Raw genomic sequence first — 6,766 nt, 5'->3', positions numbered from 1 at the left:
GGGGAAAAAGAGAACCCTCTTGTTTATTTAGGGGAGGCATAAGGAGGCCATTCAACTGTTTCTTAAGAAAGTGGTGATTCTGGCATCAGATCAGTAGAATGGAAATCTCATCTTCGGGTTCCAAATGCAAAGCATCTAATTTTGAATGAAGACTGCATGAGATGATAGAAAGTGGAAGGTTTTGCGATCTGTTTATATCCAATTTTTGTCTGTATGCCTATGTACACTACACCTGGCATGTTGCATGTACCAAGTTGGAGTCTAATGGTTAAATAAGGGCCACTTTCTCCCCATCCTTACCCTTGTCACTGCCTTTTTTCAACCTGAGATGCTGCCAAAAAAAAAAAAAGAAGTAGATTCTCTGAGCATTTACAAATGGTAATGCACCAACAATTGGTCTCTATCCAACCCAGCTATTGTAGGGATCTTTCAAAGAGACAGAACAGAGTTTGAAATCTCCTGCCAAGCTGCTTTGCTGAGTTGAAGAACATTGTACTAAAGCTGAAAGATGGGGGGGGGGGGGGAGGAGAAAATTGGTCTTAGGTCCTTCATTTAAAAACAACAACAACATAGGGCAGATCTTTTCTGAAGCCAAAACTTCTCCAGCATACAATTGTTTTGTTGTGATCAGGCTCTTTAAGGTAATGTAATAGACCCTTAATGGGACAACTGAGAAACGAAAGAAGGTCCAAGATACTTTGGAGGGAAAAAACAAACAAACTTAAACCCCCCTCAAATTATAAGAGAAACTCCCTTTTCCAAGAAATCTATGAGGACAGAGCATGCTCAGTTACTACAGCATGTTGAATACAATTTGGAAAAGAAAAATGGAAACTTTGGGGGGAAGGGAGGAAGATTCTGAAATGGACTGCTGAAGGATGGTCTCGTTGGCTGCAGGAAACCTGAGCAGATACCCTTCTATTAGGAGGTGAGAATATGCAGCAGAATTATGTTGCAAGATACATAATCTTTAGTAGTGCAGCCTTCTGAATGCTTAAGTGAGTCTTAGATTTATATTTTGGGGCTCTTTTAACAGATCATACTGTAATTGCCAGCTAATTAAGAACAATATTGACAAATAGTTTGATAACTATGGATAAATGAATGAAAATTGGATAATTTTGGATGGATAAATGGATAAAAATTAATGTATTTCAGTGCAAATTGAATTTCAGGATCTCTTTCAGGAAAATAACATCCTCTTTCTTGTAAATGGTACCATGCTTAAATGCATTGTGGGGGAAATCAGATGAATCAAGATTCTTGGCAAGAATATGAAAAAACATTTTGGATAGCATTTTTAACTACTTTCTGACACAAAGGGAAAAAAACCCACACTGTAAAACTTTTTTTGTAATATTTTAAATGGAAATACAAAAACACCTGTATCTATATGCCAATAATAATTGTAAGCTATATAATATAGCCATAAGAGAATTTTAAAAAGGGGGAGGGATTAATAATGAGCCAACATATTTGTATTTTGCCATGTTGTGAATTCTGATCAAGGAGAACTCCTTTCTGTCTCTAGAGAAATTTCAAATATATTCAGCAAATCTTGTTGGCCTGTATATTGATAATATTGAAAAATTTTGATGAAAAGATTTAAAAGAACAGAAATAGTTTCATAACTATTGGGGTATAGGTAACAAAAATTATAGGAAAATTGGATATTGTAATACTATATATTGTGATCTGTTTATGGAATACTTTTAAGTAGGTGAACATGTTGCAATCACCCTGATTTAGGAATACTTTATTTATTATTTGGTAGCATTATTAGACAAACAATGCAAATGTCAAATCTTATCTATAGATTTAAACATGGTTAATATTTAAAATGTATCTGTCATGGTCATGTTCATATCTAAATTGGTAATTGTAACAATCTGATGACTAATTTCAGACTGCTATATACTCTTCTCAGCTCTCTGCATGCTTATGTGTTGTACTAGATTATAAATCTACATTAAAAATGATATTTGCCAATGGAATTGTTTTTCTTTCTCTCCCCTTCTAGAAGAAGGTAAGAACCCTTATTTCTAAAAGATGCAAGAAGTCTACAGCTGTACGTAGGACAAGAACACATGTAATGTAACATTTAATAAAAGCTTATGGCTGTAATTCTATAGGTATAATTCTAAAAGTTTCACACTTAAATATTATATTCAAACTGCTATAATCTGTGCCAGTAAAATATGCATAAAACAAAAATACTTTCCCAAGCAAAATCAATAAAAGAGTCGAAGTGCAAATACACATATTAATAACATTTAGGATGAATCATACAGATCAGTAAATTTATTAAAAGCTTTTATTGTTTTCTGTTAAGGTAACAAAAGTTAAAAACTGAGATCCCAAGAGAATAATAACTAACTCTTGCTTTTTTCTTTGATTCTCATGCCACATTTTAAAAAAAGGTATATCAAATCAATGCGATTTATGCTTGCAGATAATGTGATGTAAAAAATTATGAACAACCAGTATGCAATTTGTTACATAGAAGACTCATGATAACACACTGAAGCTGTTCATAGAAAGCCTTCACTTGCAATCTTTACAAAATAAATGGTTCAGCTTTCTAGGGAATATTTCTGTTTTTGTGCCTGCTGTTTTTATTTTTAAATCTGAAGGAATTAAATATCAATACTCCATTTCCTGAATTACAGGGTACTTTGGAACACTTTTAGGAATGATAGCCCTGGGATATAGCTACAAGATTGTTTTACACAGCCATTAAACAACTTAGAAGCAAAATAACAGTGCATTAGGATTTCCTATTTTAAGTTCAATTTGGAAGAATTGTATGAAATATGTGTTAAAGTAAAATATTTAATATGTATACTTCTGGGAACAATTCATAATTCCACCCTTCAAAATGATTCAAATAGCATGAATTTTAAAACAGATTTGTTACTATGAATTACAACAGTTCAGTTTCATTACATCTAAACATGATGGTCTCTGGTTTAAAGGAGTCTTATAAATATGTTTTAATTTATTAACTGATTAAATTGGCATATATTTACAAGTGTGCCAAGTATTTCTGAAACAAAAGGCATTTTTGTCTTTTTTTCTTATTTAAGACTATACATGCATCTACTATAGCTAGTATCAATTTGTAAAAGGCTGTTCACCTGCATGCAACTGAATGTATAATTTTATAATGTATTGTATTGTATAATGTATCGTTTTAAAATAGTATTGGCCACCTGCTATTTTTCTAAGTATTAGAAACTAAATTGATTGCCACTTTAATTGGAAGAAAGTTTTGAAATGCTTTAATTAACCTAATGATCAAAATAGCCATGTAAGAATTGACCGAGTTAGCTTTACAAAGAGGAAAATACGTATAACGTTACAATCTGATTAAAAAGCTATCCATAATTAAAATAAAAACAGTTCAAACATTTCTTTTAGTTGAGTTCTATACAATAGTTTAATTCTTTTTTATAACAAAATTAAATCTTAAAATTAAACCTTAATTTAAAAAAAAATTAAGATAAAATTTAGAAAAGCATTTCTTTGCAAGGTCCATTTCCGAATTGGCTATGCAGAACACAGTTTATTTGTTTGTATCTAAATTGCACTCAGGCTTTCTCTTGGTTTCCAGCATATGGTGCATTACCCATATTCTTTTGTTGCTTCTCCATCTCTAGGAAATTAAGAAGCTAAAAGGATGTTGTGTAGGTAAATATAATTACTGATGTATTCTGTTTGTGACCATTGCACCGTATGGAATGGAACAAGAATTAACTGAAAGCCTTAATAAGCATTACTGTTGCTACATGCTGGTTATTTTTCCTGAATGAAAACTCGGTATTTGGTTTTTGTTCAGTCTAAAGATAGATGATTATATTTATTGATATATTTTTTATTTCAGCTTGACATTTATGTCAAACTTTCTAAAAGGCATATTAATTATTTAGAAAGATAAGTAAAGGAGGGGGAAAATGGAAAAGGGCATAAAATAGCCTGTACATGTTCCCCTGCTTCTCTCCCCAATGCCCGTCTTAATAAGGTATTTGTATTTAAAAGATGTTCACAAATAGTGGCACACTGCCTGCTGGCACTCAGCTACCACCCCCCTTTCTTTAACAATCATATGGCTTGATTCTGTTTTCCAGATCTTTTCCAAGAGCTGCTATTTGAAATAAAAATGTTTGTATCCATTTCCCTATTAATGGCCTCATTGTAATACAACCTGCTGCAGTTAAAATGGTGAAACAGATGCAACAATGAAAATTCAAAGTGATGGACACTCAGCTTTGCCTGTAAAAGCTGCTAACAATTTTGAGAATTGGAGTGGCATTCGGAGCTCTATCAGAAAGCATCAGTGAAAAAACAAAACAAAATAAAAGTGTCTATTTCTGAACCTAAGAATGAGAAATATGACACAGGCCCAGACGCTTCTCTGCCTTAAGAAGTTAAGCTTCTTCTATCGATTAACGTTAAGTATGGAATCATTCTCCAAAATAATTCAACAGATTTTTCTTTGGGTTTATGCCATTGCTGGTGTTTCATGCAGTATTTTAAAATCAGGGTACTGCTGACCCTGTAGAAGTTGGCATGGCTGTTCATTCCCTCTACAAGGAATTTGGATCCATTAAAAAAAAGAACTAGGGCAGGTATTGGCCCCAGAAAAAGCAACATCTGCATTATTTTGGATTCTTCTTCTTCTTCTTCCTCTTCCTCTTCCTCTTCCTCTTCCTCTTCCTCTTCCTCTTCTTCTTCTTCTTCTTCTTCTTCTCCTTCTCCTTCTCCTTCTCCTTCTCCTTCTCCTTCTTCTTCTTCTTCTTCTTCTTCATCATCATCATTATTTGAAACCACTACCTCCACATTTTCCAAACCGTGTAAGATGTTTTCTGACCTTCACAGAAGCAATATTTGTTGGAAAGAGTGAAGGTTTCATGTTTGTTCGGAAAACTGGTTGACAAGGTATAAACAGTGAATGGTTTAAAATTTCCAAGATGAAATAAGATTCCAGTTCAATTTGCTATCAGTCCCTCCCTCCAAGGGTCAGTGATGTCAGAAGGAGAGCCTAAATAGAGATATTTGGTAAGAAAAGGAGCGGTTAGCATGTGAAAGTTACAGAAAAACCAAGGAAAGCAGAGCATGAAATATTGCACTTTCAAAGCACAGAATGACATAAATGTGGCAAACAAACTGCCTAAATGCTTGCTTGATTAATAAATAATCGAACGGATTAATTGAATAAAAATGGACTTCAGTAATTCTTACTCAGGATCAATACGTAAATCTCATTCAGATTTGTTTCAGTTTTATGTACATTAAATAATCAGTCTATTCTATCTTATTTTCACATTATTCTGAGGTACAGTTTGCGTGCTGGAATGTAGTGTGTACCAGCGGTGAGTTTCACATTAGATTACTACCGGTTTGCCATGCATGCGCATGCTTGCTTCATGCGTGTGCGTGCCCTGTTCGCATGCGCACCTTCCGCATATATGCCCGGCCTTCTGCACATGTGCCCAGTCTCAAAAACGTGCCTAAATAGCATGGCATAGAGCTGGGATGGGGACGGGTACCTGCGATTTCTGCTACCGGTTCAGGTGAACTAGTCCAAACCGGCTGAATACCACCTCTGGTGTGTGCGCATGTGCATGTGCATGTGCATGTGTGTTTATTTATTTAGTTTCTGCCACTGGCTCACATGTATATACAAGTTTGAGCAGTGTCATTCAAAACTGGAAGAAGTATGCTATTGATAAAACAAACAAGAACTAAGACAGAAAATAAGAAATAGAGAAACAAGAAATGTTTTTTTTTTAAAGGAAAAACATACAATTGTGCCTTCCACCCTTCTTTCTATCGAGTAATTATCATCCCAAACTTTTCCCCAACCTCTTTGTCCAACAAGATAATGATCAGTCTGAGATCTGCAGATCATTCTGGGAAGAATGTTCTTCTTTTCTATCCTGATAAGTCTGTCCCTACCCTGCAAACATATGCATGCATTAAAATATCTACATAAAATGAATTTTTAAACAAAAATACCACTAAAGCAAAATAATGAGGAAAGGGGGAACCTGCCATTGTAGTAAGTATTCATAGAACTTGCCTCCTGCTTGAATTTCAAGTCTAGGTGTCCAATCTTGTTTCAAATATATATTTAAAACATACTATTCAGTAGTGGGTTTCAATTTAGTTTGCTACTGGTTTGCTCATGCGCGCGCATGCGCTTGTGTGTGCATGCACCGCTTCTGCGCATGTACAGAAGCATCCGGGCGGGTGGGCGGAGCCTCCCGCTGCCACTGCTATCAGTTTGCCCGATCCAGGGCGAATCAGTAGCAACCCACCACTGATACTATTGCCATATAATTTGCAATCTGCAATCCGTGAAGTAGTGATTTGATGGAGAGCAGAAAAATACAATGATTTGGATCGATGATGCTACTATTGTGTCATTGCTGGTGTTATCTCCCAAAGTCCTAAATGACTTTATCCCTAGCAAATCACAGAATTATCTCTTTTCCTGATTCTGTACAGTTAAGCCTTGGATCCCCTTCTCCTGAGAAGTAAAATGGGTGAGGACCCAAAGGAAAGCTTTCTCGTCATCCCTGCATTACTAGAGCTGGCCTCCAGAGGCCAGGATGGCAACAACACTGTCTTCAGGAAGGTAACAAAATGATTTTATTTCACCAGGCATTTGGATCTTGGAGGTTAATGGAGCTTTTTTTCTGGTTTGTGATTTTTAAATGATATTTGAGGTATGAGTTTGGATTTTTATATTTTGTTTAGTTAT

General features: G+C 35.0%; 1 long non-coding RNA gene across 1 annotated transcript in view; it reads left to right on the top strand.

The window, feature by feature from the left end:
- Positions 1-802: 802 nt before the first annotated feature.
- The window catches only part of LOC117671418 (uncharacterized), a 32,204-nt gene continuing 26,240 nt past the window's right edge, over positions 803-6,766 (top strand). The window contains exons 1-2 of the long non-coding RNA XR_004592850.3: positions 803-928; positions 6,511-6,640. This is a non-coding gene — a long non-coding RNA (uncharacterized LOC117671418). The remainder of the gene's footprint in view (positions 929-6,510; positions 6,641-6,766) is intronic.

The sequence above is a fragment of the Pantherophis guttatus genome, chromosome 1 (genome assembly GCF_059756535.1).
Source record: "Pantherophis guttatus breed Tessera chromosome 1, ASM5975653v1, whole genome shotgun sequence".
Taxonomy (NCBI): domain Eukaryota; kingdom Metazoa; phylum Chordata; class Lepidosauria; order Squamata; family Colubridae; genus Pantherophis; species Pantherophis guttatus.
This window is presented reverse-complemented; position numbering and strand designations above follow the sequence as displayed.